The following is an 18,381-nucleotide window of genomic DNA, read 5'->3' as shown; positions in this document are numbered from 1 at the left end:
GGAAAAAGACCTATTAGTTTGTCTACTCCATTTTTCTGGCTACGGTAAAATTGTTCCCTAAAGTGTATTTTGCAATACTTTGCAGAGACTACTTCTATTTTACCAAAGAGCTGAGCAGTGACCACTGCTACTCATGGGACATTTTACTGCAGCTTATTATTTTCACATTTATGAAGTATTTTTCCAGACATTTGGTCTTGTAAATTTTCTTTCCTTTTTTTTTTTTTTAAATGTCTGTTTATAGCATACCCCCTGTAATTAATTGAAAAGTTTACCTAAATTATATTATTAGTAAATGTGAAAAGTATTCTACAATGAATAAACAGTATGTTTCCTCTTGTCACAAACTTGCCAAAAATCACATTTTGTTTTTCAGTAACCGGCCTACGTAAAAGATAAGAATCTACTGTTACCAGCAATTTATTAAGCAATTCTTCTGGCTGAAAGGGGAGTTTTTCAGATATGTCTGATGTCCAGAAACTCAAAAAAACACACCAGGCACCTAAAGTAGCATTTAGGGAGAATGCACTCCTAAATATAAACCCTGAAAGCTTCTGGCTCAGCTTCTGTGTAATTCTGAAGCGACAATCTTTGCCAGCAATATCACTTCCAAGCTAAAATGTCTCTTGCTGCCTGATGAAAATCTTAAAGTAGATCTGACAATTTAATTTGAGGTCTGAATTTTCTCCAAATTGAAGAATGTTTGGATCTAGGATTTTAGTTTATATTTATCTGTAAAGCTAGAGAAAAGTTTAATATTTTGTCCATGTTTTCAGGAAGGAAGTCCTTGTATTTCTTAAACTCTCCCCTATGGTTGCTTTGTCACTTCTAACCTGGCATACCAAAAATGGTAGGTAAAGACAGGATTAAGTGGGAATAATCCCTTCCCCTTTAGCAAAATTCACTGTGATATTGTCCAGCAGAGCACATGTTTCAAGGCAACAGTGCAGGAAAAAATACAAAAATATGTGTGTATATATGAAAAGCCAAACCAAACAAAAATAACATTGATGGCCAGGAAAGTGAAATTAAAAAAAAAAACAAGCAGGTGTCTGATTGTTATGGTACCCTAGACCCCTCATAAGTGCAAGTGCTCTGCCACCCTGATCAAAGGTTTTGCTTAGTCCCAGATCAAACATCACATTTTTCCTCAAGATTCATTTTATATTCTTAGCCATATCCTATCAGACTAGAACTGCACGATTACATTCAGCTAGAGCTAAAATTCAGATGCTTTAAGAAACCAGGCTTTATGCAGCAGTTCCTCTTTGCAAATTTTACTGCTCTTGTTACTTTTAATTTACTCAGTTTTCTGCCTGTGACGCTGTGAGAATACTCTCTTGATACTTTTTCATCCTTTTTCCAGGTTTGGATCTTACTTTCTCTTCAGTCCATGCTGACTTGTCTCTAATTGATGGTTTAGTAGCACCATGTGCAAAATGGCTCCTGAGCTGTGTTTAATCATTGCAGTAATTTATCTTGGGTAGAGAAGTAAGTTTAACTCATTTGTGCTTTTAGGAAGAGATATTTGGCATCTAAGGGATTTTCTTCCAAGGGGTGCTTTTCTACAACAGCATAATTTTTACATTGTTTCTTTAAAAACAGATATTATAGGGTAAATGATGCAATCATATTTCTCTGGTGCGTTAAGTGCACACAAGACTTTGTATTCATGATAGTGTTTAGCTGGCTTTGATTTAATTAGTTTTTTTTCATGAGAAGCAGGATTTAAGCATGGGATTTCCACAAAGGACCACGTCCGAGTCTTGTTGAAGAGTCGTAGAAGAAATTATGGCAATTGAATAAATACATGCTGCAGAAATCACAGTTGGGGAAATATCTTGAAGCTGGAGCCTGTTGGGTTGCAGAACACAGAATTCGTACAGGGCTTCCCTTGTCCAAACTACAGCCTGGGGTAGGCTGGGGGAGAGCCAGAGCCGTAGAGTTGTATACTAACAGATCTGGAAGCTGATCCCAAAGCATCAGTATCTAAGACAGTACCGCTGTTTTCAGGCTGCGTTAACAGATATGTCTGTCCACCTGAGCTGCGCTGAAGGGAATTTCAGCATTCCCTGCACAGATGATTTTTATGTAGAGAGGGAGCAGCAGTCACTGAGGGTTTGCCCCACAGTACGTAGTAAAAAACATTAATCCTCAAGAATCTTTAGCTTGCTACCTGTCTGAGCCAAACTACTGTGTCCTTTAGAACCGTTAACCTCTGACAGAAAAGAGACAGGTTGCACAGTGAGTCTGCCTTTATTAGAGTTACTCATAGATGGAGAAAAGAGCTGTCTGTATGTGGTATTGAGTCTTGCATGCCTGGAAGCTTATCTGTACTTTTAGTTACATCTACTAGCTCTGATAAAAGATGTAACCACTCTCCCCAGACTTTGCACTGTATACATCCTTAGACCTTCACAGTTATAGCACTGCCACTACATCAACACTGTAATTATTGTCATTGTCAGATCACAGCTGAAGTAGGTGGAAAATAAGTTCCATACAGATCTCACAAGCACCATGAAGATTATCGCTGCTCCTAATCGTGTTATATGCCAAACAAGTGGAAAGGGCAAGAAATTGTACTAATGTCATAGTTCATGTGCCACCTTCGATTCCTCAAGGTGTCATTAAAAGCAGATCAGATGTATATGTAGACGAACAAAGAATTCACAATGATAAATAGAATATCTCTTTCTGCACATCCTGGAAAATGCCACATCACTCAGTGGCCCTGAATGCATGGTTTCTGGTGCCATTTGGTTCTGGGGGAATAGGTAAAGTGGTATGGAAAAGGGTTGGTGGCTCCTGTTCAGCTCTGCTACCCCCAGTACTGCCTCCCCGGTGCAGGGTTTCCTGCAGGCTCACTTGATCTACCTCCTCCAATGGTGCATAAGAAATGCTAGTTGAAGAGGTTAAGTCAGGACATGAGTTGTAACCCAGTTTGATACTACCCACACCTCTTTCTGCAGGTCACCCTGTGACATGGGTGCTGAAATACTTGTCTTTATCAGCAAATACTTATTTTGAAGATGCCTCTGTCACTACAAAGCATTGCTTAATTCATCCTTTCAAAAGAGAAAAGTATTTAGAGCAAAGTTTAAATGCCTACGCAGATGGAAACTGCACAATTTTTCAGCTGTCCTCAGCTCAGATTAACTCTGCCCCAGGGGCTATCAGCAGCTCCAGAAATGCTGTAACTCAAGGGGAAGTCCAAAGGAAGCTGATTTACACAGAAGACAACGCAGAGGATTTTCTTGTTAAAGCAAACATGTCCTTTTTGATGTACACTCATTGATCCAGGGTGAGGATGGAGATGAAGGGCCACCTCACAAATCAGCACACAGGCTCTGCACAAGGGTGGAGAAGATCTGTAAGGGCTGTGCCACCCCTGTCTCTCTCAGTTTAGGAAACATTTGTCAACTAAACATTTAAACAATGATTTTGATGTGAGTTTATTGCAATTCTTATGCATCCATATGTCCCACCGCCATTTGAGCAATGAAATGTTGCCTTTTTGTGCTCCTTTCCATGTATTTTACAAAGGACGTTGAAGTGTCTGCTGTGACACAGCAGCTCAGCAGCAGGCACGGGAAACATGATTTGTGCCACAGTTTTGCCCGAAATGTTCTCATATAGGAGATATTTTTATAGGTAAGTCACTTCACCATGTATAAATATATGTGAATGGAGCTGTCCAAAGGAGTTGTTTTGGCACATGCAAAACCACCCATTTGTCTTCCTTAAGAGTCAGTAACATTTTGGGAAGATGCTGCAGCTGAGCATGTGAACTTCTGCTCAGTCAGTTAACACATGACTTTGTGGACAAGTACATTAAGTTACTTATTTTCTATTTTCCCCCTCATCTGTCATCTCAGTGGAATTATGACCTATTTTTGATGCTGCCCATAGTGAACCTGTAACTTCAACAGACTGCCAACAGAACTCTCTCTATGAGAGTTCCAGGTAGCCCAAAAACATCCCATGACTTCAAACAACACACATGCAGGAAGTGCGAGGGTTTCTCATCAAGTTTCAAAGAGAGATCGTGTGTTTGAACATGTCTTGGAGCATGGACCTCCACTCTTGACCCATCCTCTTATTTTTCCAACATATTTTCCATAGATTTTTACTAAGAATGGGGCAGAGATGCTCGTCTCTATAGTCTCCTAGAACTGTATTAGCCACAATTAGATTTACTTTTTAGAAATTCTGACCTTCACAACTTCTTTCAAAGTGCTTGAGGTAAGAAAGCAAAACAAACCCAAACAACCAAAGCAAATAGGCTAGCCTAAAGTCCAGTATTGCCAATTAACTAACCAGCAATCTATATACATCCTTTCTTAACCTTCTTTGTATAGTGTAATGAAGTCTCCAGAGGCAAAATATTACATGCAAGCAACATGTTTATTAAAAAATATGATCTGAATTTCTTCCTTAATTAACATTCATAAAAACCTAATTTTGGGAAAAAATCTGTCTACATGGACTTCAGGTCATAATAAAACTGGTTCTGTACTCTTCATTAAGGCAGAAGACCCACGGACCAACTGGACTGACTCATTGAAAATGCAGGTCTACATCAGTTCATTAGGACTTTACATCATGACTTTATATCATGTAGGACCTCTGCTACTTTCTGTTAAAACAGAGCAAAAAAGAGTTCATTTAACTAAACTGGAACTGCTTCTGTAAACAGTTGTTTTCCTTGTTTTAGTTAAAGCCTCTTTCATTTTTAAATGCAAGATCAAAAATGAATACAAATTCAAAAAATGCCCCAGTCTCTTGTATTCATAAATGAATTCTTTTGAATTAACCAATCTGTACGCTTCTAAGGAAAGTGAAGATCTAAAATTCATGCACTGTTAGAGCAGTGAATCTTTATGACTGAAAACAGGTTCGTAATGGAAACTTCAACTCTTAACTATGCCAGTGTGAGCATGCTGTTCTAATGTGCATAGTAAAATGCCATAAAATAACAAGACTGCAAACTTTACTGCAGCAACTGTGCGCTAAAAGACAATAAAGCACACATCATTCATAGCAGATTCAGTCAGTTATAAATTTCAACACTTACAACTATTTTATAGTACCTATAATAAGCAGAGAGGTGTGATTTGCATTCAGATTGAGCATGCAAGAAGAAATTCAGGAAACCATGAAGTGCCTTTGCAAACACAATCCATGGTTCTCTGTCAACTGCTGTGTAGAAATTGTACAAAGGGATGAAACAGAGTTCCTCCAAGACTTCCAGTAATATCTAATTCCTCTCTCTGTTAACAGAATGCATTGTACACCCTCACATTCACAACAGTTGTATCACAGCTGCTGCAGGAACAGCTCATCCTTCTTGAAAAGAAAGTCAGTGCAAGGGAATATAGACCTGCAGAACTGCTAATGAAAGGTAAGGCTGTGTCAATCTATAAGAGAAGGTATTTAACAAGGTCTAAGCATACTACATTGACTCTTCAAGCTTGTGAATCTCCTTTTCCTTTTCTTGTTTAGAAACTTTGACTTACACTTTGTTTCAGCTAGAGGCCAGCGTTAATACCTGACTTTAGGTCATTAAAAGTATTTGGGTGGTTAAGTGCCTTGTGGATGAAGGCATTCCACTGAAGTTTAGCTTGTGGATAAGATTGTCCTCCAGATCTGAGTCCAACACAGGATCTCCGCTGATTCACTACCAGTGTTAGAGGAAATAAAGGGGGTTTTTGGACTACATCTGTACCACAAAACTCAGAAATGTTTTTTAGTTCCCAGAACCAATTGCATAACCCAGCTGTTTCCTAACCACACCACGTGTGGAGCATAAACCAACTCCTGCTGCTTCTCTCCTACTCTCTGGGACACTTATGAGATTCTCCACATGCAAGGAGCCTACCAGGAGACACTGGGCACTCTGATCAGATGTCATCTACATAATTAACAGAAAAATAGAAAAGTAGCATAATCCAAGAAATAATCTGTACTTTCTTTTGTAAAATTAAGTTCTTCAGTCCATTCACTAATTGAATTTAAGTCTATTTCCTATAGATGGACACTAAGTACTCTTGTTTACTTGCACTAGTTCTTGCTGGGATGGAGTCGATTATCTTTATAATGGTCCATATGATTCTTTGTTTTGGATTTGTGACTAAAACAGTGTTGATTACACACCAATGTTCTAGCTGTTGCTGATGAGTGCTTACTCAGCATTAAAGCCTTCTCTCTTTTTCATTTTGTCCCCACAGGCAATAACATTGGGGGTGGCCAAGAATTTGAGAGGGGAAAAAAGCTGAAACAACTGATCTAAATTGGACAAAGGGATATTCCATACCATATGATGTCATGGCCAGCAATAAATAAAAAAAAAGATGTGTGGGGGATGTCTTCCAGCGTAGCTGTTGCTCAGAGTCTGGCTGGGCATTGGTCTGCCTGTGGGAAGTGATGAGTGATTGCCTTTGCATTAGTTATGTGTTGCCTTGATTTTCTCTTTCCTTCACTTTTAAACTGTCTTTATCTCGACCTAAAAGTTTTCTCACTCTTGTTCTTCCTATTCTCTCCCTCATACCATGGAGGCAGTGGGCAGGGTGGGCAGTCAGCGAGCAGCTGTGTAGGTGCTTAGCTGGTGGCCAGGATAAAAGCAAGACAATACCGCATCCTGTATGTTGGTAAAACTGGTTCTGTGTTGATAAGCTGTGTTAGAGCAATAGCTGATCACTAATGACTACAGATTTGCTGGATGTTGTTACTGATCTGGCAATGGCTCATTTCAAAGATTTTGCAGTATCACGGACCCATTGTGCCTTAACTTAAATTAGCACAAACACTCAACAAACATCAAGAGCAAACAAAAGATGAATTCAGTATGAAAACTACTATAAATAATTATTCATCAGGTTAGACTACTATGTTACACCATCCTTGATTTTATACATGTTCTGGAGTTGTCCTTTGTCTGAGTAGTATTAGATGGTGTGAAGCTGTTATGATAAACCATCTTCCCAAACAGGATTGCACATTAAAGGTTAACAATATTATCTGGATGCTCCTATAGCAGTTCTACACTTTATCTGTACAGATGACCTGTAGCACAGAACAAAGGTGAATTGCATTTCCAAATTATATATATGAACAGAAGGTATGTTTATGTATAACTAAATATCTGCCAGTTTCCAGTACTGTAAGAAATCTTAGTAGGGAGCTTTAAGCAATCTGGTCTAGTGGAAGGTGTTCCTGCCTGGGGCAGGGAGATTGGAACTACATGATCTTTAAGGTCCCTTCTGACCCAAACCATTCCATAATTCTGTGATATTACCTAGATAGAGTAGAATCAATGACAATCATCAACCCAGTCCTAATATCTTCTTCTCAGTACTCAAACAGCATAACATAAACCTATAAGGTATTACTGAAGATAACAAAGGCTTAGAAATGTAATATTATAATATAAAGTGAAGTTTCCTCACTGGAGTGGTGCTTGTTTTCATAGGATATGGGAAAATATGGTGAGAGAATAAGAACAGTTTTGAAATAGAATCATAGAATCATAGAATCAGCTAGGTTGGAAAGGACGTCTGAGATCATCAAGTCCAACCCTTGATCCACTACCACCATGGTTACCAGACCATGGCACTAAGTGCCACATCCAGTCTCATCTCAAAAACCTTCAGGAACAGAGAATCCATCACTTCCCTGGGCAGCCCATTCCAATGCCTGATTACCCTCTCTGTAAAGAATTTCTTCCTAAAATAGTGCAATAAAAACACCTTGCCTAAGCTTGACATGTTTCTGGCCCACTTCAAACCACTGTTTTTACCACTGTCAAATCCAAGAGACAGAGGTTTTGGACTCTGACACCTCACTCACAAATATCTGTTAAAGTCTTAAACCTGTCATGTGAGTTTCCCTAACTAAGCATGTGCACACTGTCCCAGTAGCAAGGTAGAATTCATTTGCTCAATTTCTATAGAAAGGAATATAATAATAGTGCCTGAAGTGTATGCAAGGAATTATTTCAGTGATTCTTACTTCAGGATCACAATTTAATCATCTCATTAACTCTTCTTCATCTAGATACTTGTAAGTGAACTTCCAGAAAAAAAAAGAAAACAAGATTAAGGTCTTGTGGAAAGTTGGGTCAGCTGAAACCTGCGTAAACTTAGAAGAAATTGACGGAAATCACCAGAATTCAAGTAGACTAAGTTATAATAATACTGTGCGCACTTTACTAAGACTTTCCACTGTTTTTACTAGAAAGTATAATCATACTTTTCAAGTTAAAACTTTCACATGGATAAAATAAAACATTGACAAGGTACAGACTAGTGGAGTAAAGTATTGATGAAGCTGTCTTTCATATTGACATATGAATATATTTTGTTTAGTGCTTCACTCTCCTCCACAGCTGTAATGAACTAGGTTCTTTTGGACTCATTCTAATAAAAATAACAAAATTTACTGAATTTAAATGGTAAAGCAATTGCAAATAATGAATATTAGGCTGTTGTTTTTTCCTTTTTAGAACTGCTTACTGGACAGCCCAGCTGACCAATTGCAGTCCTTTCAACAGCCACTACTCCTATGGCCAGAATTAGAGTTATTTCCCCATTGATTTCATGTTTTTCCTGTGGAACAGGGTCACTGAGACACCACAGATCATTGCCTGGCTGTAATTTATCATAATTTACAACAATTTAAACATTTTAAATAAACATTACCAACTGCTCAGTTTCTTGTGCTTACAATTATATGTAACTAAGCCCTGGCCATCAGCATGTTTAGATGCTAGCATTGCCAGCTCACAACATATGCGAGAGGCCTCAGGGCTATCTGCTGTGGGTCAGGCTGCCCCACATCATTTAACCTGAGGCACCATGACACGTCATGATCTCTCCTGGTCAAACATGGACCATAGGTTAAACACAAGAAGTTCTGGCAAAGCTATTGAAGCAGAGTAAAAATGTCACTTAGTATCTAACTACTGTATTTTATTAAAGGAGTTCGGCTGGAAGGACATGTCCTGGGCTGCATCAAAAGCAGCGTGGCCAGCAGATTGAGGGAGGTGAGTCCCCTACTTCTACTCTGCTCTGGTGAGACCCCACCTGGGGTGCTATGTCCAGCTCTGGGGTCCTGCAACATAAATAGGGTGTGGAGCTGTTGCAGTGAGTGCAGAGGAGGACCTCTAAGTTGATCACAGGGGTGCAGCACCTCTCTCATCAAGACAGGTTGTTCAGCCTGGAGAGGACAAGGCTTTGAGCAGAGACCATATAGCACCTTCTGGTAGCTGAAGGGATATTACCAGAAGGCTGGAGAGGGACTTTTTTCAAAGGCCTGTATGATAAGACAAAGGGTAATGGCTTTAAACTGAGATAGGGTAGATTTAGATTATATATTAGGAAGAAATTCTTTAACTGTGAGGGTGGTGAAGAACTGGCATGGGTTGCCCAGAGTTGTGGGTGCCCCATCTGGGGCAGTGTTCCAGGCCAGGCTGGATGGAGCTCTGAGCTACTTGACCTAAAGTGTCCTTGTCCACAACAGGGGATTGGAACTAGATCTTCAAGGTCCCTTCCAACTCAAACCACTCTATGATTCTGGGATTCTATTGCAATTTGACTCAGTATCAGTCGACTAGCCAGCCAGTTGTGCACAGTAAGCTACTATTTGATCTTTGCAATCAGCCTTCTTCTCTTAGCTTTATGAGTAGTCTAGAAGCACTTCTAAGGAGCAATCCATAATATTTCCATCTTCCTGACCTCATTGGAAGGCCAACTGAATTTCCAAACCTAAAAAGGAAAAATGTCTTTGCAGTTATGTCAAAAAGAATCCCTACACAGTGAAGATGTGCAGAAAAGATGAACACTGCCTTACTTTCCGGGATCAGTGACACATAGAGTTTATAGGATAATATATAGTGTTAGGTATAAGCACTACTTAAAGCTATTGTTAGTAAGCCAACCTTAATTCAGCTTGATCCAACACACAGCTAACGGTACAGATGCAGGAAGCACTGATTAAAAGCATGGACACATGTATGAAAGAGGATAAGACGGAGGTGACATGACCAGATGATATCTACTGCTCATAGACCTTCCTATATTCATCATTTATGGTTTTAGTTCCTTCAGAAATCTTTTGGTGTTTGTACTCAAGTTAGGAACCTCCTAGGCAAGTGACTAACCCATCTTTAGCACCAGCTGCTGGAATGACTCATTGCACATTTTGTCTTTTGGAGAAAATAAATGTCTCAAGCTAAAAATAGCTGTTTCATTTTGATATTACTTTTGTTCATTTTTTTCTCTCAGAGCTGAAGGAGAGAAAGTGTTCTCTATAAACATACTTCTAAGAAACTCTGTGTAAGATTAAAGATTTCAAGATTCTTTCTAAATCACTTATTTTCCCCAAGCATATATCATTTAACTTCACTACAGCAGTCTCACTTCATGCTATTAAACATTATCTCAAGGTTTTCACTATAATAGGATTTGGCAAGTTGATGTTCAGCATAATAAGTCTCAGTCTGAACTGAACATCAATATGCAGAACTCTGAAGAAACTTATGAAATGCCTCAACCTTTAAGGGGCACTTTTAAAGAAAGCAGCACAAGATCCACCCTCTATGGATCTAAAGCTTCATGTAGAGCGAGAAAAACAAGTATGGTCATTATATGCAGGTCTGCCTTGGTAAGAGTTTAATCTTGTTCAAATTACTGTAATTGGTTTCTTTTGCGTTAGGTTTGTAGGGTTGTTACAATGAGGTCAGGTTATATTCCATGCTGGAGATCTTCAACCAAAGTTTTTCTTCAGAAATAAGAGCACAGGTATTGAGCAAACTGCACACCTTTTCATATTTCATAAGAAATAGCGACTCCTGCCTCCATGTGTAATATTCAGCCCATTATTACTATGCAGTGAAAGTGTAATATATTAATGGAATCTGGAAATAGTCTTGAAGCCTCATGTATTTTTCAACGTATTGAAATGTGTCTCAGCATATTTTACTAGCATATGGCATTGTCATTTTCCATCAGGTGAAGAACAAGAAGCAAGGGAGAGAGATATATTTCCCTCCTACAAGCATTGATGGAACAACTGTTAGAATTAGAATGAGAGGCACTAATTGCATTGAGAATAGACCCCTTTATCAATGCTTATTTGCTGCAGGATGACACAAACCCCGCCTCCCCAAAATCCAGAAATACATCCTAAAATGCCATTTAAAATCTAGTCATTTCCTAGGCATGATCACAGCTTTATCTTGAGTGCATATAAGTGAGAATTGCACCAAAGTAGTCAGTGCAACTCTTTCCTACATGCTACTAAATGTCTTCTGTTGTTTTAGGTTTTCTTGTGTGGTTTTTTTCAGACACAGAAGCATGAGGTCAGGTCATGTTCAATATTTATAGGTAATTGTAAGAAGTTGTTTTCTATCATCAGGGGAGACCTACTCAGGTCAATCGATCTAAACCATGATTTTAATCAGATTGCTTCTTCATCGTAGTCTCTGAAAATACTTATTTGCAGTCTAGTGTAACCTTATATTGCATAATTGGTATTTGTGTCAAGTAAAATGGTACATTCTCTTCATATACATTTGTTTCAACAAAAGTATAAGTTGGCATATGTTGTTAGAAACTTTATTTTTCTATTGATATTTTAGAGACTGAAGAAGGGCACATTTCTTGTTCGTGATTTGTTGTGAGAGTTGTCTCAGACTGTATTAGGCAGAGAGCTGCTTTTGAACTGAAAAAAACTAAGAGTTTTTACATTTTTTTAAATTAATTTCCTTTTTTTTCCCCTGGAATACCCATCATATGTGAAAATATGTTTACAGCATCACATATATCTGTTCTTGAATACAGTGGAATTAACAGAATTTAATAAATTTTGGCCAAAGTTTTATTTTTTATTTTATCCTGAGCCAAAATTTCAAGATGCTTAGATGCTTAGATATACATACATTCATGTAGTTATACTGAGCAGATAACTATACATTTGGATATCTAAACAACTTTGGAAATGTAATCCTATGACATTTCAATCTTTATAATGAGCATTTCACAACCTTTCTAAATTGCTGTTTCCTCCACAAGGTAGAAAAAAAAATAGTTAAGTGAATTTTTCAGTTACTGTTTTGTCTTTTTACTGCAAATGAGCAGTTCTAAATGGATGAAATGCTTTCATTTTAGAACTAGCTAGACTGAAAGAATATGTAAATAAACAAAGATCTTATCTTTGTAGTGCAAGTAGCACAATGACCTCTGGAAACAAAATCTAGCAGCATGATGCTAAAAATTTGTAGAAGGTCCAGTTGATCTTTAGAAGATAAAGGTGTTTCCTTGTTCTTCACAGAAATAGGAGGAAGAACAATCTTGAATTAATTAAATTTTGAGATTGTTATAATACATTAAAAAAGAGCAAATACAATTATTCAGTTTAGTAAGTAAATGTAAGTGTTAGTATAACTAAGCTCCAAGTTTCATTTTTGAGAGCTGTAGTTCCAATAACTGTAACAAATCAGGAGATGACTTTGCTTTGTTACTAACTGAGAACACATTTGAAAATTTCAAGGGAAAAATTCTGGTATTTTCCTAGAAATTTGACCTTCCTTTGTAAAGATAGGATTAAAAATACACATTTTCCTCAAATTACTGAATATCTAAATACATTTTTTTCAGAGTAAATACACGTTGAAGTGATAACCTGACTTCAAAATACAGCTCAGCCTAACTATTTCTTATTGTACTGTTGGGCATATAGGAGCAAGTGGGGGAAAGAACAAAGGCGAATCAACCAACATCTGCTGCGTGATTTCATACTTAAACGATGTGAAGTGTTTAACTCACCTTTCAGCAGGATGGTTTAACACACCACTCCCCTGAACTGACAGAAAACTTCAACTACCATTGAGAAAAATAGTGTCATTTTTCTATGTTTCATTCCTAGGGTTCTTAGCAAACCATATATATGTCGGACTGACACTCTTTGATTACATTAGCTGGATTTACTATCCACCTAAAGTATAAAGCTAATATATTACAGCTTCTGTTAAATAAGGCCATTTCTTTTTTCTACCATTTAAATAAATGATTTAGCACTTCCTCTGGAGCATGAGGCAAGTCGAAGCACTTACTATGACAGGTAATACAAAATTGAATTTCTAAGGCACTTTTTTGTTTGCTTTTTTTTTCTTGAAGGCAAGCAGGGTAGCATGTTGAGATGAAATTAGGGTGCACAAAAAAAAAATAGTAACAACCCCCTGTCATTTAATGAAAAAATAAATGGGTTTTTATTAATAGAGTTCAGGAGAACATTTCTCCCATATTTCTATCATTTAATTATTATGATGTCAATATATTTCCATTTCATTTTGCACAGTTTCTTTTCTCAATGTCTTCAATTTGTTACATCATTACATATGATTTGCTATTCATATTCTCCTTATCTAAAAGTATTTGTAATTTTACTTGATTGGGGATTAGGCTCCTGCTAGTTTGATGAAGAGGAAGATATCCCCATACATTTCTGTATCAGAAGACAAACCTATATACATCTTTATTCTGGTGAAAAAAGACATTAAGATGTTTGAAAGTTCATGTAGAATAACTCACAATACCGACACCAACTCCCCTTATAGCATAATCTTTCTTGTTATTCTCCCTTGTGCTAAAAATTTAGATTTTGGCCACAGTCATCATCTTTATTCTTTGACTCTCTTTTGCTTTAGTCCACAGGCAGACCACCAGAAGTCAATTGTGAAAGAATATATGACCTAGTGTTACAGCAGCCTTTCTTTGAGTGGGACATTGGACTAGATGACCTATAATTTTCCCTTCCAACTATATTTAGAAGATATGAATCTGTTGGAGCTAGTCCAGAGATGGGCAACAAAGATGATCAGAGGACTGGAACACCTCTCCTGTGAAGAAAGGCTGAGACATTAGGATTGTTTAGATTGGGTAAAAGAAGGCTCTGGGAAGACCTTATCATGGTTTTTCAATACTCAAAAGGGACTTATAAGAAAGATGAGGACAAATTTTTTAATCAGGCCTGTAGCATTAGGAAAACGGGTAATTGTAGAAGCCTGAGCAATGAGGAGTTAATGTGCTGCTATATCTCAAATATCAATAGCCATTGTGCAAGTGGGCAATTCAGAGCAGGTTGTGGCTGGAGAAGGGGGCCATAAGGAGGTAAGGCAGCATTTCATGTGGGCCAACTTCCCTATTCCAGTCCATGGAGACCGCACAATACGGAACAGCATAAGCACAGGACTGGAGTCAAGGAGCGACTAAGGGGACAAAGACCCTCAAAGTCAACTGACCCATTTCTTAAAAGCTCCGGGGGAGTGGACTGTGTATGCATTTGCATGAAAAGCAGGAAAACTGGCCTCAGGGTGGGGAAAACTTGTCTATAAAAAAGATGACCCCCAGAGGTCAAGCAGCAACCCCAGGACTCTGGAAACCCTTTTTGCTGGACAAACCCTCAACCCAGGACTGGTGATCTCCGCTCCTATCTGGTCTCTCTCTCTCTCTGTCCCCGCCTCTCTCTGTTTCTCCTCTTCTCTCTTTTCTTTTATTCTTGTATTACTTTTAGTATTAGAAGAGAGGGGCAAAAAATTTCCATGCCGAGAGTGTAATTTGCTAATAAAACCTTGTGAGACTTTTTGGACCCTTGTGGCTTTTGCCTTTCTTTTTTGACCATGAGCATCTATGGATCTTGGGTGCTCCCTCCCACTTAGGAGTGGAACATGACAGTAATGGCTTAAAATGAAAGGAGGATAGGTTCAGATTAGATATAAGAAAGAAATTTTTTTACAAGGAAGGTGGTGAAACACCTTCAGGTTGCCCAGAGAGGTGGTAGATGCTCCATCCCTGGAAACATTCAAATTCATGTTGGACAGGGTTCTGAGCAACCTGATCCAGTTGGAGATGTCCCTGCACATGGTGGGGGGGTTCGAATTATTTGAGCTTTAAAGGTCCCTTCCAACCCAAACCATTCTATGATTCTATATTTTTATGAATATATATATGTTGTATTCATAAGGAGACTAAGTACCATTGAGAGATGTACTCAAGTGCTCCATGATGGATAATTATTGAGTGAGATGTAATGGAACTCTTTATTTAGCTAGCTAAAAGTGATAAAAATTTACTCACAAATGCTACTTTGAGGGAACTTAACATTAAGAAGAGAATTAAGACTGTTCATTGACTGTGGACTCAATACTAACACCCTGTCCCCAGCTTATTTAAATGCACTCTAGTTTTTCAGGTTCATCTATCAGCAACCTGTTTTTTTACGTATAAACTGCCAAGTCCTCAGAAATAAGACCATTTTTAATGGATAGGTTAAAATCAAAGATCAGCATAGATAGGGCAGGTAGTGTAATTATGAAGGTAATTTAATACTGGAAATCAAGAGACCCAGAAGCTACTGCTCAAATCCAGAAAGTGCTATATCTATGTACATAGGCTGAGAAAGCAAAACATTTTTTATCTTTATAATTTTTCATCCACTCTTTTGTAGCAAACCATTAGTGTTCTAGACAGAAGCAGGAATATGTATAAGCCAAGTGTGTATAGCACAGCATGTCATCAAATAGAAGACGTTAATTATTCACTCAAATTCATCCCACCAACATAAGATATATTGACATAAAACCTTCAAAATATCACTAGTTTCAAATCACTTTACCTGTGCTTGGTACAAGCTCATCCATGAGTGCTTTTATTGTACTATAAATTCCAAATCTGAAAACTTTCAAGAGTCTGCTCTGTCTTATCTCATTAAATGCAATTAAGATCTAAAAAAAAAATACTGAAATCAAGTAGCATCATGAATCTCCTTTTCAATCATGCTTCCTCCCCATCCAAGTCAAGCAATTATTTCTAAAGTGATCAACCAGCCAGTCTCAGAACAGGGATTTTACAAGGGTGAGTCATATTTATCAGGACAAGTAACTTTGCTCAGTAAAGTTTCTCATGTTGTGTGAAACTGTTGTAGCTGGATACTTAATGGTCTTTTAAAACAATTCATAAAAACTTAAGGACAATTACACTCCAAAGGAGTGTTCCCATAGGTCTCACAGAAACAAGAAAACTGGAACAATACAGAACCATAAAATGTAATTTCCCAACACTCTTTGAAGAAACATTGCTGCCTTTACATACAGAACCTTCCTAGGAGGCTCCTGAGACCTCAGAAGAAAGTTGTGTTTTCTGACATTTTTATAAGTGTATATTTGAAAACAAATCCACCTGTAAACCCACCATTTCATAATCTCAAGGCTGCCAAGTAGACTCTGAATGCTGAGTTAATTATTCATATAAGAACTCGATGAGCAGTTCAATCATAACTGTATGTCCTGGGCTAGGTGGCCCTTTGTGGCATCAGACTGGCAAAATTTCCTCATGTTAAGGCTTACTATTTTAAACATCCAAAGACTAGAAGACCTTTACTGTGTTTTAGTTTTCACGCTAAAGGATACAAGTACTAGGTACTTTGTAATCCTAATTCAGTGTCTTGAAAATCCAAATTCTACTGTCTGGAAAGTCAAAGACTGCAGCTAATATAAAAGGCACAAAATGCTTATGAAGCATGTTAAGATGATGTAGAAATGCTAATAGGTTTATACTTTTTACAAAAGACTGCCTAAGTTTAGATAAGCCACCAAATTTATATCCTAGCACCTCCTCAAAAGAGAAAAAAAAGGATGCCAAGAGAAGCAGAAGCAAAGGAAATGGTCATATATGGTTAAGGGTTGAATTTGTGCTCACATGTCTAGAACAAACCACAAAATAATTTTAAATGGTCTAGAGAACCACTGAAATCAAAATATGGGTTAAAGGTTAAATTTAGTTTGTCAAGAGGCAGATGATTAATACATTCACTTATCACACTTGTAATAATGAAGTTTTCTGTCAGTGATCAGACCGTAAAAATTTCAATATGCATCTGTAATGAGATATGCTCTTCTGGCTTAGCAGCTGAAGCTGGGACAAGATTAAGCCTTCAGTGCAGACCACCCATAAGTGTTTCTTAATATTGAAACCTTAGAAATAAGCTAATTAAAACTGTATATTTACACAATTTCAAGGTTTATAGCTTTCTTTCATGAAATATTTTTATTACTTATTTGACTAATATAATGTTTCCATAAGTAGTACTTTGGAAGAATCCTTGACTTTCAGAAAACATTCACATGAACTTCCTAACCAAAATTTGTGAAATTTGTGCCCTGTGGCTGAGTAAAAATGAGTTTGCCATTACTAGTAAGAGGCCACACACTTTGTATTAACCCAATGATACAAATTCTCTGGACTTGTCTGCAGTTTTCTTGGCTTGAGCTGATTTTAGCATGTCACAGCTGTGACAGCAATTGTCTAGAGGTCACATAGCTATGTCCTAAATTGTTTCAGCTTTAGTTTAGCTGTTTGCAATGGTGCAGCACAATAAATGCCTACTCCTAGCTAATATGTAATGATAACGAGTCGTTATTTTGGGTGAGTTGCCTAGAATAGGATCCCAGAATAAAAATGTAGCATAGCATACCAACAGAGACATACCCAAAAGCCCAGGACTGCAAACACAAATGGTAGTGGCCAGTTACTGGACGCTGTAGGAGTGCAGCCATGTGTATCCAGTAAAATATTTTTTAAGGATAATAGAACAGAAAAGCAAACAAAATATGAAATAGGCAATTACTAGAATTAAAGAAAGAAACATTTTGGTTTAGATAACTTATAAAGATAATTCAAGCAGATCCCAGGTTGAGGAATACCAGTCTCACACTCCTCCCTTCAAAGAACTCAGGATACTGATCACTTCTTGAAAACCTCTACCATTCTCTTGAGGGGGCTGTGGCAAGAGGAGGGAAGAGGATGGGTGAGCATAACAGCAGGGAAAAGCACCAGAAGGTTTGCATACGCCAGCCCTAACTGTGTTGTTAACAGTGTTAGCACTGTAACTGAACCAACAAAAATTTTACTTAGACATTAAGATTTTAATTAGGCTAATGATGGATTCTTGGTTCCACCTGGAAAGCTTACTCCTTATCAAGATTTTTGGTATAACATTCATTTTGGACAATTTGCTTTTCATCTATAATTCAGATTTTGTCTTCTCCTTGTCTCTTCCCTCCTTGCCCTTAAAAATATATGAAACTGAAGCAGAAAGAAAATCAGACACTTTGCAGAATATTCCCTTAGTTCTGGTGGATATTTTATAATGTTTTCAAGTTATACAATATTGAAAAATGCTGCAAATACAATAACATCATTTTTAATGTTTGTTTAAAAAAAAAAAATCCCTCAATTCTCTAACAAGTTGGAAACTTCCAATTTCTTGAAGTATTTTAGGCGGAAATAAGTGTATTGAACTGACTGTTCCCCAAGCAGTTCCATA

This window comes from Pipra filicauda, unplaced genomic scaffold, assembly GCF_003945595.2.
Source record: "Pipra filicauda isolate LSUMZ 115617 unplaced genomic scaffold, ASM394559v2 scaffold117_size3949168_pilon, whole genome shotgun sequence".
Taxonomy (NCBI): Eukaryota; Metazoa; Chordata; class Aves; order Passeriformes; family Pipridae; genus Pipra; species Pipra filicauda.
Note: the sequence above shows the minus strand (reverse complement) of the source record.